At 41.9% G+C, this 18518-nt stretch overlaps 1 protein-coding gene across 3 annotated transcripts in view; it reads left to right on the top strand.

The window, feature by feature from the left end:
* LOC126417544 (caspase-1-like) overlaps positions 1-18518 on the top strand; it is a 270319-nt gene that overhangs the window by 145874 nt on the left and 105927 nt on the right. Inside the window, exon 1 of one of the 3 annotated variants that reach the window (XM_050085128.1) lies at positions 1368-1523. The exons of the other annotated variants lie outside the window; for them this stretch is intronic. The gene's annotated coding sequence lies outside the window, so the exon portion shown is untranslated. Of the gene's footprint in view, positions 1-1367; positions 1524-18518 lie in introns of those variants that run through there. 3 annotated transcript variants of the gene reach the window in all.

The raw sequence follows: 18518 nt of genomic DNA, 5'->3' as shown, positions 1-18518 counted from the left end.
CAGTTTGTCACCATTCTTATGTATTGGACAAAGCTGTTTTCCATTCTCCTGTATCAGTCGGTGTATTTTTCTGCAAGTTTCTCTCCTCCAGCCAGGATCATTTCAGCCTGTATTTCGTCTTCACCTGGACTCTTATTCTGTTTGAGGTGTCTGATTCTGGTTTTTATCACATCCAGGGTAGGTGGGGGATAGTCTGCATCGGCTGTAATTGGGTACTGGAAATCAAACTGCAGTTCGGGTTCATCACAATTTAGCAGCTGTCGAGAGTACTCTTTCCATCTCTCAGCTATGTCCCTATCGTTCGTCAGGATCTTATCACGGGAATCTTTGACAAATTTCTGCTTGACCTGGTGACCTTTGCAGGGGTACTTCACCCTCAGAAACATTTCTCTCGTCTTTTGTCCTCTGAAGTCTGTTTCTGCTTCAGTGATGATATTCCTTATGTATTTCCTCTTTGCTCTTCTAAGAATTGCTTGTGTAGCCTTTCGGACCTCCTCAAATTGTGCTTTGGCCTGTGCCAGATTTGTCCCCTTCAGCCATTTGTTCCTGGCTTCCTTTCTCCTTTCCAGGGCATCTGCACATTCCTTTCCAAACCAGATCTTCTTGCCCACTGGGTTTCCCATGAGTGTTTCCTTTGCTGTATCCCTAACTGAGCTCTGGATGTTTCCCCACATTAGTTCGAGGTCCTGATTCGCACCCACTTCACTAAGTGCTTCAAAGCGGTTACTAAGTTGCAACTGGCATATGGTCTTCGTTGCGATGGTACCTTTCCACTCTTTTTAACTTAGGCCCAGTTCTTCCTTTACACTGTATATTTAAACGGCCTCTGGCTGGGAAATGATCACTCCCACCTTCGGCACCCCGCGCTGTCTTAAAGTCTAACACCCATCTCTTGGCTCTGAGATCTAGTGTAACATAATAATGCTAATTTTTTACAACTGTCAGCACTGCGCCCGTATTTAAAAAGAAATTGATTTCGTCTAACAATCGATTTTTTCTCTGCGGGGGCTTGAAGACTGGACGGATGAAGAGGTGGTATCGTGTCCGGGAAAACCAATGAAAGGAGTTTTCGCAGTCTGGTTTTTATCATCGACGTAACTGTCGAGTAAGGAAGTGACATTTATGTGCTGCCTATCAAACTTGCATTTCACCAAATATCGTGAAGAATGAGTACGAGTATATTTTTGATTTACATACTTCATATTATCACGACCGCTATTTTGAATTTGTGCGACTTAGATAGCCTCTGCTGGCCGTTTCGCACACCACAGATAAGCTCTCCCGAGCGTTTATACGCTGTCAACAGGAAGCTTCGCATCCGGAGTCAGCGTGCATTTTCTGTATTTCCAAGACGGGAACTTGAAATCTGCTGCCGTCTGATTCGCGAACTCGACAACCAGTAATGAGTCGGGGACAAATGATACGTCATTCGCGGAACTCATGTCACCTAGAATGAGATAACTTCTATCTTGTGCAAGTCGCAGTACCAGACACGGCCCAGACGCGACAGCACTCTTAATAACGTAAGTACAGTGCATATTCTCATTTCTTTTTCTCTTGTATTATTCCTTTTCTTAAACTTGCTGAATGTTTTCTTGTGTACAACTCAATCTTGTGCGTAGAATTACATTGACGACAAATTCCATTAGGAAAAATATGTTCTCCAGAATTGGAAAAGGTCACTAACATTCTTTTCTAGCAGAGAACGTACTGTGAGTTTCTACTTTAAGACTTCCATGGGAGAAAAACGTCCTCCATTGACAGCAATACGTGTTTTCTTTTAGTTATCAGTCTTCTGACTGGATTGATGCGACCCACCAAGAATTCCTCTTCTGCGCGAACCATTTCAAAGTAGTATTTCCATCGTACGTCCTCAATTATTTATTTTACCCGCTCAGACATCTGCTGGATGTACTCCAATCTCTGTCTTCCCCTGCAGGCCTTACCCTCGACAGTCCCTCTAGACCTTAACACATGTACTATCATGCTCTCTGTTTTTTATGTCAGTGTTTTCCATGTGTTCCTTTTTTCGCCGATTCTGCGGGCAACCTAATAACCTGTCTTATAAGTCATCTGGTTTTCAATGTTATTCTGTAGCAGCCCATCTCAAATACTTCGATTCTCTTCTTTTCCGATTTTTCCAGTCTATGTTTCACTACCACACAATGCTGTGCTCCAAACGTTCACTCTCAGCAATTTCTCCCTCGATTTAAAGCCTATATTTCTTAGGAGTAGACTTCTCTTGGCCAGGAATACCATTCATGCCAGTGCTAATCTACTTTTAATGTCCTCCTTGCTCCGCCCATCAAGGGTTCTGCCTAGGTAGCAGGATTCCTTGACTTCGTTCATTGCATTGAAGATAGGAATGTCGTCAGTGAATGTTGTTGATATCGTTTACTTTGAATTTTAATTCGACTCTTCAAACCTCCTTTCATTTATGTCATTGCTTCTTCGATATATAGACTGCATCCCTGTTTACACACTTTTTAGTCCGAGTACTTCGCTTTTGATGTTCCACCCTCGTTGTTCCTTGTGTATCATCAGTCTTTCACTGTAGCTTACCCTTATTTTTCTCTTAATTTCCAATATCCTTTACCATTTGCCACTATCGAATGCTTTTTTCAGGTCAACAGATCCTATGAAAGTATCTTGATTTTTCTTTAGTCTTACTTCCGTTATCAACCACGTCAGAACTGCTTCTCTACTGCCTTTCCCTTCCGTAAAGCCAAACTGGTCGTCATATAACAGATCTTCAATTTGCTTTTCCATTTCTCTGTACATTATTCTTGTTAGCAACTTGGGTGCATGAACTGTTCAGCTGATTGTACGATAATTCTTGCACTTGTCTGCTCTTGCTGTTTTCGGAATTGCGTGCATGATATTTTTCCGAAAGTATGACGTTTTGTCGCCAGTATTATACATTATACAACTGTCAATTGGTTGCCATGTCTCTCAGTGTTTTTCTTTAGAAATTTCGATGGAGCGTTGTATATCCCTTATGTTTTATTTGATCTCAAGTATTTGAAAGGTGTTTTAAATTATAACTCGAATACTGGACCCCTATATTCCCCTTACTTAGACCAGTTTCTTCTTTTATCAAGTCATACAGGCCCTCATGGAGGCGTTCAGAGTACTCTTTCCACCTATCCGACTTTTCGTCTGTTTTTAACAGTGGAATGGCCATTGCACTCTTAGTGGTACCACCCTTGCATTTTATTTCACCGAAGGTTGTTTTCACTTCTCTGCATGATTAGACAGTCCTCCTGACGATTATTTCTTTTTCGATTTATTCACATTTTTTCTGCAAACTTTAAGTCTCGGCTGCCCTGCACTTACTATTTCTTTCATTCCTAAGTTATTTATAATGCTATATTCTTGTCTTTCAATGAACATTTTTGTACTTCATCTTTTCATCGACCTACAGAAGTATTTCTTTTGTTACACAAGATTTCTTCGGAGTTATATTCCCTGTATGTATGTTTGACTGTCCAACTGTGACTAGCCTTTTTAGAGATGTCCACGCCTCTTGAAATGATCTGCGTACTGTGATATTCCTTATCGTAGTATCCACGTCCTAAGTTAATTTCAACGCGTCCCATCGTTTATCATTACTTTTGTCTTCCTTCCACACTGATTCTTCCGAACTACTATCTTAGACTTCAGTCTACTCTATTCCTACTGAATATCTAATCAGATTTACGACTTCATCAGAGTTTCATGACAGGCAGGGTGCAGGTTTGTATTCTTCGTGGACAGTCATTAACAAGCACTCTAGAAATATTAGGTTGGACCATAAGTTCGTAGCGTTTTGGTTTTGCGTGTTGGTATTCTATTTGCTACGGGTTTATTTGTCGATTGTCATTTTTTTATTTGTAATTCGCTATTACTATTTGATTTTATATATTGTCATTTTGTCATCCGGAGATAATGAATGGAGCTGCGGACGCTAGAAAATGGGGTGCCAAGTGGAGAAATTGGAACATTTCCGACATAATCTTCTGATGAGCTCACCCTGGAGGGGTGATATCAGCTCAGGCAGCCGGAAACATTTACACCATGTATGGTGATAATGCTATTGGACAGATCACGGCAGGAAAATGATTATCTCGTTTTAAGGAGGATTGTTTTGACGTTTGTGACTCGCCACGTTCAGGAAAATCTTTCGGGTTCGATGAAGATCTTTTAAATGCATTAGTTCTCAATGATTCAAGTCAGTGTACTCGATAACTGGAAAATGTGATGAACTACGATCATTCCACCATCATGCGACATTTGCATGAAATGGGGAAGATTCAAAATTCGGGTGAATGGGTACCACCGAATGCTCTAAACCAAAATCACAAAGCTGAGTGGGTGGCCATATGTGCGTCTCTGCTTGCTCGTCATCAACTGACTCGTGAACAACATCGGCCATTCCTAGCCTGTATCTTTACTGGTGACTAGAAATGATGTGTTTATGCTAACATAAGGAAAAGAAAGGAATGGTTGAGCCCAAACAAAGCTCCTCGCACAAAGACCAGTATGAATCTCCAAAAATTTTATGCAGCTGGTGGAATAGCGACGGTGTGGTGTACTACGAATTGCTTCCCCGAGGTGTAACCATCACTGCTGACATTTACTGACAACAAATAGGACGTCTTCCAGACGCAGTCGAAGAACAACGACCAGGAAGGCTGCGTGAAGTGAAGTGATGTAACTCGGCGATAACGCCCATCCGCACCCTGCTATACTCACAAAAAGCACTATACAAGAATTGTATTGGAAAATCATTTCGCACCTGCCTTGTTCATCTGATCTTGCACCCTCAGATTTTCACCTGTTCCACTCTCTATTGAAGATCCTTCAGGGAAATTGCTATTTGGATAAAATGCGTTCCGAACAAGGATCGACGAGTTCTTCGCCTCGCAACCACATGATTCCTACAATCGCGAAATCTAAAAGTTGTTCGGGGTTGACAGACCGTTGTAAATAGTGAAGGAGAATATATTATTGACGATTGAAGTCTGTCATGTGTGTCTGTTTTGTTTATTAAACTTAGGGAAAAACGCTACGAACATATGCACCAACGTAATATCAGGTGTGCCTCAGGGAAGGCTTTGTTTTATGTCGCAATCATCATTTATACGATCAGACGTAAATATGTGCAAAGAACCATTTTAGATCCATATTACACATTCATATGTAAATGTGTATACATAATAACCATTTTTTGTGTACAATGTTAATGCTGTGTATAGCGGTATTTTCGCAGATGTTGATGAGATTATCGATGTGGAAATTCTGCCAGAAAAAAAAGAAATCATTTATGTCCTATTAGATCTCGATAGGAACATAGATTCGTCCCACACATACTTTCGTCCCGGAAGTGTAAAACTCCTTGAACATGGTGTTCATTTTACAGCTCGGAGTATTTAGTGAGAAAAAAAAAAAAAATATGCTGAAAGAGCTTTACACTTATGGGGCGAAATATACTGTTCACAATGTGCAAGAAGTAGTTCGTAAGATTTAGTATTTGCAACCACTATACAAGCGTTCTGATTAGAGACACTATTAATTTCTTAAAGACCAATTTAATTAAAATAAGAAATTAAACAAGGTTGAAATACATGAACTGATGGAAATATTAGGACTTATCATACAATTGCTTCAAACAAAAAGACAAAATATATTCCCAACCAAACGGCATTGTCATGGGGACCTGTACAGCTGGAACACTGTGGGTTATATCGGTAAACCACATGGAACGCGAGTTTTTTTTTAGTAAATATAAGCAGGCATCTGATAAAAGAGTTGCCATTAATCAGCCAACAATCAACTGGGATTATTACTGTGAAACATTACTGAATGTCTTTTCTGGAAAATACCTGGAACAGATGGTTCGGAATCCAACTCATAAGGGATATATTAGATCTACTGGCAACAATTAGACCGGACCTCTTTGAGGATGTCCATGTCGAATTTAACTTCAACGACCATGAGACAGTTGTAACAACAATTATTACCAACTTACAAAGGGCAAACGAAATAAGTAGAAATATTTATATGTTCAGTAAACTAGATAAAAAAGCAGTAGTGTGTTATCTCATTGAGGAATCTGAAACATTTAGCTCAGGACTGGAGCATGTAGAGGAACAGAAGGTCAATTTTAAAAGAATATCTGACGATGCACGAGATATATACAAGATGGTCCATTGATAGTGACCGGGCCAAATATCTCACGAAATAAGCAAGAAACGAAAAAACTGCAAAGAACGAAACTCGTCTAGCTTGAAGGGGGAAACCAGATGGGGCTATGGTTGGCCCGCTAGATGGCGCTGCCATAGGACAAACGGATATAAACTAAGTTTTTTTAAAATAGGAAACCCCATTTTTTATTACACATTCGTGTAGTACGTAAATAAATATGAATGTTTTAGTTGGACCACTTTTTTCGCTTTGTGATAGATGGCGCTGTAATAGTCACAAACGTATAAGTACGTGATTTCACGTAACATTCCGCCAGCGCCTACCGTATTTGCTTCGTGATACATTACCCGTGTTAAAAAGGAGCTTTTACCAATTGCGGAAAAGGTCGATATTGTGTTGATGTATGGCTACAGTGATCAAAGTGCCCAACGGGCGTTTGCTGTGTATGCTGCTCTGTATCCTGAACGACATCATCCAAGTGTCAAGACCGTTCGCCAGGTAGTTACGTTATTTACGGAAACAGAAAGTGTTCAGCCACATGTGAAACGTCAACCACGACCTGCAACAAATGATGATGTCAAACTAGGTGTTTTAGCTGCTGTCGCGGCTAATCTGCAGATCAGTTGCAGACAAATTGCCCGAGAACCGGAAATCTCATAAACGTCGGTGTTGAGAATACTACATCAACATCGATTGCACCCGAACCGTATTTCTGTGCTCCAGGAATTGCATGACGATGACTTTGAACGTCGAGTACTGTTCTGCCACTGGGCACAAGAGAAATTACGGGACGATGACAGATTTTTTGCACGCGCTCTATTTAGCGACGAAGCGTCATTCACCAACATCGGTAACGTAAACCGGCATAATATGCGCTATTGGGCAACGGAAAACCCACGATTGCTGCGACAAGTGGAACGTCAGTGACCTTGGCGGGTTAGTGTACGATGTGGCAATATGGGAGGAAGGATAATTGGCCCCCATTTTATCGATGGCAATCTAAATGGTGCATTGTATGCTGATTTCCTACGTAATGTTCTACCAATGTTACTACAAGATGTCTCACTGCATGACAGAATGGCGATGTACTTGCAACATGGTGGATGTCCGGCACATAGATCGCGTGCGGTTGAAGCGGTATTGAATAGCATATTTCACGACAGGTGGATTGGTCGTCGAAGCACCATACTATGGCCCGCACGTTCACCGGATCTGACGTCCCCGGATTTCTTTCTGTGGGGAGAGTTGAAAAGATATTTGCTATTGTGATCCACCGACAACGCCTGACAGCATGCATCAGCGCATTGTCAATGCATGTGTGAACATTGCAGAAGGCGAACTACTCGCTGTTGAGAGGAATGTCGTTACACGTATTGCCAAATGCATTGACGTTGACGGTGATCATTTTGAGCATTTATTGCAGTAATGTGGTATTTACAGGTAATCACGATGTAACAACATCGAAATAAAATGTTCAAACGTACCTACGTTCTGTATTTTAATTTAAAAAACCTACCTGTTAGCAACTGTTCGTCTAAAATTGTTAGCCATATGTTTGTGACTATTACAGCGCCATTATCATAAAGCGAAAATGTGGTCCAACTAAAACATTCATATTTCTTTACGTACTACACGAATATGTAATAAATATGGGGGTTCCTATTTAAAAAAATGCAGTTGATATCTGTTTGACCTATGGCAGCGCCATCTAGCGGGCCAATCATAGCGCCATCTGGTTTCCTTCTTCAAGCTAGACAAGTTTCGTTCTCTGTAGTTTTTTCGTTTGACGCTTATTTCGTGAGATATTTGGCGCGGTCACGATCAATGAACCACCCAGTATATGTACTCGGTAGAATAGTTGATAATGGGAGGCTCCCTTTATGATATACAGTGATTGTAAAGAAACTCCTAAAGAAACAAATACTATTGCATAATAGGTGCACTAACAGACAACGTTGCATAGTGGGTGTAATAAGCAGCATAGGGCTATAGACAGATAGAGAATTAAACTCTTTCGGCTAACAAGACAGTAAGGCGTGAAGGCTGCGACGACTACCGCAGCAGGGCAGTGTCCAAAGACGTTCTACAAAACCCAAAACAAATTCTCGTCATATGTAAAGGCTGTCAGTGGCACCAACGTTAGTACCCAGCCACTCAGGGACGAGATAGGATCGGAAATTGAGGGTAGTAAAGCAAGGGTGGAAGTGCTTAACTTCATTTTCAAATGTTCCTTTACAAAAGAGAATTCAGAAGCATTCCCAAGTTCAATTCTCGTGTTACTGAAAGGATGTGTGAAACGGATGTTAGTGTCAGTGGCGTCTGATACTGTACCGAATTTTCGGCTGAGTTAGCCCCACTTTAAACCACAACATGTCGTAAGTCGCTGGAACAAAAATTCCTGCCTAGTTGGTGGAAAAAAGCACAGTACAGACCAGTATGTAAGAAGGATGGCAGAAGTGATCCAGAAAAGTTTCCGCCCATTAGCCTTGAAATCCATTTATTGTAAAATTTTAGAACATATTCTGAGCTTAAACGTAATGAGGTATCTGGAACAAAGATCTCCATGCCACCCAGCATGGATCCTGAAAACATCGATCATATGAAACGCAACTTGCACTTTCCTCACATGACCTAAAGCCATCGATCAAGGCAGTCGAATAGATGGAGAATTTCTCGATTTCCGAAAAGCATTTGACTCAGAATCACATTTCGGTTTATTTTCAAAAGTACGGTCGTATGATGTATGAAGCAAAATTTGTGACTGGATTGAGAATTTTATGGTACGGAGGGCGCGGCAAGTTATCGTGTATGGAGAGTCGTCGACAGGTGTAGAAATAAATTCGGGTGTCTCCCATGGAAGTGTGTTGAGGCCCTTGCTGTTAAAGTTTTTTATTAATGACCTTGTGGACAATGCAAGTTAACACTAATCTCAGACATTCCTCAGATGATGCAGTTATCTGCGTTGAAGTACTGTCTGGAAGAACCTAATATTCAGTTAAATCGTGATGAGATTTCAAAGTGATGGAAATGTTGGCAACTTGCTTTAAAAGTTCAGAAACGTGACATTCGGCAGTTTATAAAACGGAAAAAAATGTAGTGTATCTAACTATAATATCAATGAGTCACAGATGGAGTGGTTCAGGTCATACGAATACCTGGGTGTAAAAGTCTGTAGGGATACGAAACGGCACGATCACACAGTCATAGTCGTGGGTGAAGTAGGTGACAGAACGTGGTTCACTGGTAGAAATGCGGCCAGTCTACAAAGGAGGCTACGTAGCAGGCACTCGTGCTACACATCCTAGAATATTGCTCCGTATATGACCTGTACCAAATAGGACTGGTACCTAAGCAATTCTATTGGTTCTACTTTATGTGGGACGTTGTCGAAATATCGCAGAACATTTTTAGCGTTTCACGTTACGAAATATCTTCTCAACGTGAAATAGCGAGAAGTCACTTCACAAAACACCAATAGCACCACGTTGATGTTAGCTACTCGTCCCTTATCAGTCTATCCATTCATTTCGTCAAATTACTGTGTCATATAGGTCTTATAGTCTCATTTCTAGGCCGTAGCTTTTCATCAGTTACTCCATTTCCCGATCTAATCTTCAGCGTGCTTCTGTAAAAAGCACCTTCTGTTCCCCTCATGTTTATATTTTTTATCATCCAACGAAATACCTTTAGTGCGTCATAATCTGATTCATTACCCTCAAGCTTCTCCTGATTTAATACGACTACATTCTATTAACTTTGTTACTTTTTTATGTTCTTCTTATGTCCGCTTTTCAAGACAGTATCGATTCCGTTCAAACGGCTTAGGAAATCGTATGACGTCACTAACAGAACTACAGCACCACCGGTAGAGCCCAGAGTTTCATGCAAATGCGTGTTGTATGCATGTTTGCCGGTTTTGGGCGTTTCGGTAGTAAATTTCGACGATTTCATCAATATATCTGCATTATATTCAGGTATTTCATAATTTTTCTAGCCATTGAGCATATATTGCTACAAATTGCATGATAGCACCTTTTACTTAAGTTTTTTCACATGAATTACGCCAAACATTCAAAATACGAGAAATTTCGCTTTTTTGTTGCAGCTTGTAAACTTAATAGAGTGCTCTGGCACCCTAGTTCGGCTCTGTAGATGTCGCTAGAAGTCAGTATACTCCATGCCAATAAATTTAAATAGAAAGGTGTCCTCGTGCTGTTAAGCTATGATGTCGCATATATGATGAAGACCGGGAAAGCAATTAAAATATTTTACCCTAAGTCAAAGCACATTACATATTTAGCACGTGCCCTACGCCGCGTAGTTGGAGCTGTACGTCTAAAATATGAAAATGTGAATACGCTGATATCGTCCACACACAACGTAAGTAGGCGCACAAAATACGAAGGATTGATAATTCTGAGAGCATTAATTAAGTCAAATGCTGACTTGTTTTCTATTGTAGGTGTTCTTGAAAGCGCCTATCCGTGTTACCCCATCTAGAGATATACTGCCAGATTTACCTTGGAGCCACAACTAATTCTAATAGATAGAGTACATGGAAAAATGTTCCTGTCTTTCATTGTAATAAGAGATCGTAAATTCCAGTAAATTTATTGAAGTTAGTATACGTGAGCTTCATTCTACTTAAAAAAAGCTTAAGATACTGCCCCCTGATTGATTTTTTTTCCAGTTTTGGGTCGTATACACTTTAGAAGCCACTCACGCAGCTTGCATTAAAGACACGGAACTAGCATTCAAAAAAACTGATTTGAAACAAAACCTGAATTAGGTTACACCAAATAAAATTTTGTGCAATTTCCAATGGAAATAACGAAATTGGAAGCCACAAGTAACTGGTAGGATGTCTGACAACTATTGCAGATTTTAACCAGCATGGTAAGGAGGCCACAGTGATCTGTTCTTGATGATCAATTAGTAAAAACCGTCAATATCCCAGAATATCTCATTTATTAAAATGACCAATTTTGGAACTTTTAATCGGCCATCTTCAGTTTAGGAGCACCGTTTGGCTGAGATGGAGGCGCAGCGAACAGCTGCGTTTGGTCACAACCGTAACTAAATTATTGAAGAGGCTGAAAAATCTTTGCAATCGTCCTATGGAGAAGTGAGTGTTGCATCACAAAATAAATTTTTTCACTTAAGTTTGCACCTGTCACTTCTTGTGGCGTAGAAAGATCTTTTTCTGTGTTCAAATATGTCCTATCTGATAAACACATGAGCCAAAGTGAAGAATATTTGGAGAAATTGGTTGTTGTGTCTTGTTTTAGAGCTGAATTTTGATAACGCATAATTTTATTGTTTTGCTGACTCTTGGTGGGTGTTTAGTGGCATGATGCTGCACAAATGTATGTATGTTTTACGACTGGACAGTTGATGAAGATCCGCGCTCTCATTATCGACAACCGACAACTTTTTATTTCTTTCCCTCAGAACTTTACTTCTCTTTCTATTCTTATTAATTTTAGTTTCCTCTACTGTTTCTACATGTATATTGTGTTATACAGGGCGTAGTCTAAAAACCAGTCTCGTTCTCTTTTCAACAATTTCTTCTCTTTCGTGTTGTTTTAGTCTTAGAACTCAAGTCTGGTTTGAGTACAAGCTGAGGATAACCACAAATTCTGCATTTTATCCCTAGTAGCTAGAATTAAAAAAAAAATGCGCTCAGGGGTATTGCGTATTTGTTTTCTAAAGGGAGAATCCGTATTGCATCAACAAAATTTTGGAAACCTGGGTTATTGTTTTATGAGTAGTTTGGTGTAACGGACCCATAGTCCACGGCGGCGCGTTGCAGAGTTCTTTCGATTTCTTACCCCGATTTACGTTGGTATCGGCAGGGTGTTTACAGTTCATATTACACACTTCTAGAGGCTGTAGAGAGAACAGTACATTAAGTTTTACATAGAAACCCGTGTCCGGAAATGTCACTCAACGACGCTACATAGCGTCAAAGTTATAGGCACCGGCGCCTGTAAACGTATGTATATATAGGGTGATTTCACTTCGGGATCATGGAGAGGGATAGAAGTATGAATTTGATGTAAAGATACCTGTGCCGGAAACGAACGCTACTGTGAAACACCTCTTTTAAACAAGCGCTCATAGCTGGTAAGGTGTACATTTTAGAGTCCGTGTTTACTGAACATTTTTTCTCGTTTCGGCCCATACCACCACCTCAGGAAGTTGTCTACCCGATAATCTTACCAAAAACAGTACCAATACATGTATTCCATCGTCCGAGGTGTGAGAACGGTTTCCGCTTATAACTTTCAATTCGTTCGTTTCAAGTACAGAGACAATAACCTCAAATTGATACATTTATCCTTCTCGATCATCCAAAAAAGATTGTAACAATCATTACGGAATCACCCTGTATATACTAGTACATACATTTACAGGCTCCATAGCCTGTAACTTTGACGCTCTGCAGCGTTTGTCGGGTGACGTTTCCCGGCATGGGTTCCCACGATAAACTTGAGCTACAAAACCCCTCTACAGCCTCTAGGAGCGTGTAAACATGAATTATGAAACACCTTGTGTATTGCACTGAAACTATCTGCTGAGTAGTATAAATGTCGATGATATACTCTGGGTGTCTCGATTGGGAACAAACTTGTTTCATTCAGAGACAAGGCTTGCTTTTGACAATCTTCGCCCTAAAGTTTGAATTCCGCATTACTCGGTGCTGACAAAGTTTTTTTTTTTTCAATAGTATTAGCTGTGCCTTGCGGATAGGTTAACTGATGATGAATTGGCCGATATGCATCTTGTACATGGGTTACGGACTGCTATGGGAGCGTACCACCAAGGCGCTATGCTCAACAGTGATGGCAACCGCATCGCCGTACTTTTCACCTACGGAGGTTGTTGCATTACTCTGAGATTTGTGTTGTACACTACTGGCCATTAAAATTGCTACACCACGAAGATGACGTGCTACAGACGCGAAAATTAACCGACAGGGATAAGATGCTGTGATGTGCAAATGATTAGCTTTTCAGAGCATTCACACAAGGTTGGCGCCGGTGGCGACACCTACAACGTGCTGACATGAGGAAAGTTTCCAACCGATTTCTCATACACAAACAGCAGTTGACCGGCGTTGGCTGGTGAAACGTTGTTGTGATGCCTCGTGTAAGGAGGAGAAATGCGTACCACCACGTTTCCGACTTTGATTAAGGTCGGATTGTAGCCTATGGCGATTGCGGTTTATTGTATCGCGACATTGCCGCTCGCGTTGGTCGAGATCCAATGACTATTAGCAGAATATGGAATCGGTGGGTTCAGGAGGGTAATACGGAACGCCGTGCTGGATCCCAACGGCCTCGTACCACTAGCAGTCGAGATGACAGGCATCTTACCCGCATGGCTGTAACGGATCGTGCAGCCACGTCTCGATCCCTTAGTCAACAGATGGGGACGTTTGCAAGACAACAACCATCTGCACGAACAGCTCGACGACGTTTGCAGCATCATGGACAATCAGTTCGGAGACCATGGCTGTGGTTACCCTTGACGCTGCATCACAGACAGGAGCACCTGCGATGTTGTACTCAACTACGAATTTGGGTGCACGAATAGCAAAACTTCATTTTGTCGGATGAATCCAGGTTCTGTTTACAGCATCATGATGGTCGCATCTGTGTTTGACGACATCGCGGTGAACGCACATTGGAAGCGTGTATTCGTCATCGCCATACTGGCGTATCACCCGGCGTGATGGTATGGGGTGCCATTGGTTACACGTCTCGGTCACCTCTTGTTCGCATTGACGGCACTTTGAACAGTGGACGTTACATTTCAGATGTGTTACGACCCGTGGCTCTACCCTTCATTCGGTCCCTGTGAAACCCTACATTTCAACAGGATAATGCACGACGACATGTTGCAGGTCCTGTATGAGGCTTTATGGATACAGAAAATGTCCGACTGCTGCCCTGGCCAGCACGTTTTCCAGATCTCTCACCAATTGAAAACGTCTAGTCAATGGTGGAGCAACTGGCTCGTCACAATAGGCCAGCCACTACTCTTGACGAGGTGGTTGTACTGGGTACTGATTTCTCAGTATCTATGCACCCGAATTGCGTGAAAATGTAATGACGTGTCAGTTCTAGCATAATATATTCGTCCAATGAATACCCGTTTATCATCTGCATTTCTTCTTTTTGTAGCAATTTTATTGGCCAGTAGTGTATTATAACCCGGCTGTTGGCTACACAGCTAAATCGGACGATCCGGTACGTGGTTTCCCCTGATCAAACTTCTTTGGGAGGTGCCAGTAACATCCCCACTGCCCTCTCTCGCTATCGGAACGTAATCGCTCTTGGTCACTCTCGCCGTGTCGCTGACGTTTTGGCAGCTCTTGACTTCAGCCAGGCGTTCGATCGGATCGATCACGACTTCCTGAAAGGGGTGCTCTGCAATATGGGATACCCGGACACTACCGTCGAAGTCGTAATGCGTCTCCTTCGTGGAGGCACACCCGTGTTCTCTACAATGGCTGTCTCATACCTTCCCACTCTCAGCACTGTTGTATGCTTTCGCCGTGGAACCACTGCTCCGGGGTCTCCGTTAATGACTGTCTGGGACGTCTCGCGCTGACCATGTACTCAGTTGCACTGCTTGTGCGGACATTGTCATAATCATTCTTCGTAGCGGTGCTGAGATCACGGAGTTACCACCCACGGCCTTAACGTCGGAAAATCGAGATGCTGGGCTTCCTGCGGACGGTACTGTTACATTACGTGCAGCTGCTACTGTCCGATGCTGAGGACCCGATTTCGCATGGGATCTGCGGCGCTCGATTGCCCTCAACTGCCGGTGCCTAAACTATGAGCTGGGTTCGTAGATCATCGTTTATACGCCTTCGATCTTCTGAAGCAGACACAGTATGTAAATGTATATTTGGCATCACGTATCCCCCACATGGCACAGACACTTCCTATTCGGCAGTCTATGGCCCGCAACATGCTAGCGGTACTAGGCTCGTATGTTCAAGATACAGCACGAGAACCTCACCCTCCCACCGTGCAGGGGCTGTTTAGGTCTGTATCATGCCCCTGGCACAGCAATAGCCCTTTTAGTCAGCTCTCAGATGGCGCTATGGCACCGTTGCACGGCTAGTCTGCCCGATACCTTACGGTCAATGCGAAGCGACTATGCCGGTCACACCTTCACAGGATTCACCTTGCAGACACTCCATTGTGATGCACTGGACACGGTCAAGCATCGCTTGGTGTGCAGATCGCCGATGGGTGTGTGGTTCTTGGTGCGACAGATGTTGTTCCTAATTACCCGAACGACTCCTCGTCAGATAACTGCTCGCGTCGTCCTCTTTCTGGGCTCGGGATGCTTCCCGAAAGCGAAGACGAGCTCCGTGCAGTTGATTTGCGGACTCGAGGTTTACTACTTGCTTACTGACGGCGAGAAAAATATTATTGATTTTTGGCACTTCCTTAGTGAGCTCAATCTTGCAGTTATCCGCACTCTCTAATTCAGACAATTTACATTTTTCTCGAATTTCATCAGTAGTGTCTCTCTTAACTAATCACAGAGTTGGGGTGTTACACCAATGAGGAGGCGATCCACGGCGTTTCCATTGTTAGAACTGGATATTCTCTTGCTATCGCCATGTTTAAAAAAATGTTGCTGTTGTGGTCTTCAGTCCTGAGACTGATTTGATGCAGCTCTGCATGCTACTCTATCCTGTGCAAGCTTCTTCATCTCCCAGTACCTACTGCAGCCTACATCCTTCTGAATCTGCTTAGTGTATTCATCTCTTGGTCTCCCTCTACGATTTTTAACCTCCACCCTGCCCTCCCGTACTAAACTGGTGATCCCTTGATGCCTCAGAACATGTCCTACCAACAGATCCCTTCTTCTGGTCAAGTTGTGCCACATACTCCTCTTCTCCCCAATTCTATTCAATACCTCCTCATTAGTTATGTGATCTACCCATTTAATCTTCAGCATTCTTCTGTAGCACAACATTTCGAAAGCTTCTATTCTCGTCTAAACTATTTATCGTCGATGTTTCACTTCCATACATGGCTACACTCCATACAAATACTTTCAGAAACGACTTCCTGACACTTAAATCTATACTCGATGTTAACAAATTTCTCTTCTTCAGAAAGGCTTTCCTTGCCAATGCCAGTCTACATTTTATATCCTCTCTACTTCGACCGTCATCAGTTATTTTGCTCCCCAAATAGCAAAACTCCTTTACTACTTTAAGTGTCTCATTTCCTAATCTAATTCCCTCAGCATCACACGACTTAATTCGACTACATTCCATTATCCTCGTTTTGCTTTTGTTGATGTTCATCTTATATCCTCCTTTCAAGACACTGTCCATTCCGTTCAACTACTCTTCCAAGTCCTTTGCTGTCTCTGACAGAATTACAATGTCATCGGCGGATCTCAAAGTTTTTTTTTCTTCTCCATGGATTTTAATACCTACTCCGAACTTTTCTTTTGTTTTCTTTACTGCTTGCGCAATATACAGATTAAATAGCATCGGGGAGAGGCTACAACCTTGTCTGACTCCCTTCCCAACCACTGCTTCCCTTTCATGTCCCTCGACTCTTATAACTGCCATCTGGTTTCTGTACAAATTGTAAATAACCTTTCGCTCCCTGTATTTTACCTCTCCCACCTTTAAAATTTGAAAGAGAGTACTCCAGTCAACATTGTCAAAAGCTTTCTCCAAGTCTACAAATGCTAGAAACGTAGGTTTGCCTTTCCTTAATCTTACTTCTAAGATAAGTCGTAGGGTCGGTATTGCCTCACGTGTTCCAACATTTCTACTGAATCCAAACTGATCTTCCCCGAGGTCGGCTTCTACCAGTTTTTCCATTCGTCTGTAAAGAATTCGCGTTAGGATTTTGCAGCCGTGACTTATTAAACTGATAGTCCGGTAATTTTCACATCTGTCAACACCTGCTTTCTTTGGGATTGGAATTATTAAATTCTTCTTAAGTCTGAGGGTATTTCACCTGTCTCATAAATCTTGCTCACCAGATGGTAGAGTTTTGTCAGGACATACAACAATGAAAAAAGTAAAGGATTTTAGTAAATAAAAGAATCAACTTTTGACTCTCTATGTACCTCTACTCCAGCATATTCGATTAGTAATCAAAACGTCCGCCGTTCGGGGTTGGAACCAACCCACCGCTTAAGTCCTGAATAAAAATTATCAGCAATGGCGGCTGAAGACTTCCGGCATGGAAGTCACCGTCATTCGGCTAACGGGATTGTCAAACGTGGCCGAGGAGCTGATTGAGGTTCTGGGCCTTGAGTGGGTAACTACACCTAACGGCGGAAGAATCAGCAATGTTCAAAGACATGAGGATGCAGACGGCAATGAGAACCACAGCATTAAAGACACATAAAGTGTATCCACGGGACATGTCTCCTGTAACTGAATAATTAGAATAATTGTCATGATGATCTCTCCATGGGCCTACGATTCCGGACTTGTCCCCTAATCGATAACCAAAGAAAAGGATAACGTTCTATGAATCGAGGCTTGGAAGTAAGGAGTTTGTACGTGGTAGGAGAGCTAAAATATCTGAAAAGGGAAATGCTAAGGCTCAGTTTAGATGTAGAGGGGATCAGTGAAGTGAAATGGAAAGAAGACAAGGATTTCAGGTTAGATAAGTGTAGGGTAACATCAACAGAAGAAGAAAATGGTATAACCTTATGAATAGGGAGGTAGTGCATAGAGTGATTTACTGTGAACAGTTCAGTGATAGGGGTGCTGTCATCAGACTAGACGGCAAACAAAAACAGATAATAAGATTTTAGGTATTCATGCCGTCGTCGCAAGCATAAGATGAAGATACAGGGAAAGTGTATGAGAATACTGAGCATAATATGAAAAGATAGAGAAACAATATGAGAAGATTTAGCAGGTAATTCAGTACGTAAAGAGAGATGAAAATTTATAGTCATGGGGTATTGAAATACTGTTGTAGGGGAAGGAGTAGGTCAAAGTGTTACGGGGAGTATGGGCATGGTTGTAGGAATGAGAGAGGAGGAAGTTTAATTGAGGTCTATAATAAATTTCAGATAGTAATAGTGAATGTTCTGTTCAAGGATCACAAGAGGAGGAGGTATACTTGGAAAAGGCCGGGCGGTACGGCTATATTGCAGTCACACTACAGCACGGTCGGGCAGATATTCCGAAGTCAGATACTGGATTGTAAGGCGTACCCAGGAGAAGATATAGACTGATCTAAAAATTTATTAGTGATGATGGGTAGGCTACATCTACATCTACATGAATACTCTTGCAAATCACATTTAAATGT

The sequence above is a fragment of the Schistocerca serialis genome, chromosome 1, assembly GCF_023864345.2.
Source record: "Schistocerca serialis cubense isolate TAMUIC-IGC-003099 chromosome 1, iqSchSeri2.2, whole genome shotgun sequence".
In the NCBI taxonomy this organism is placed as follows: domain Eukaryota; kingdom Metazoa; phylum Arthropoda; class Insecta; order Orthoptera; family Acrididae; genus Schistocerca; species Schistocerca serialis.
The sequence above is the reverse complement of the archived record's forward strand: the minus strand, read 5'-3'. Positions and strand labels throughout refer to the sequence as shown.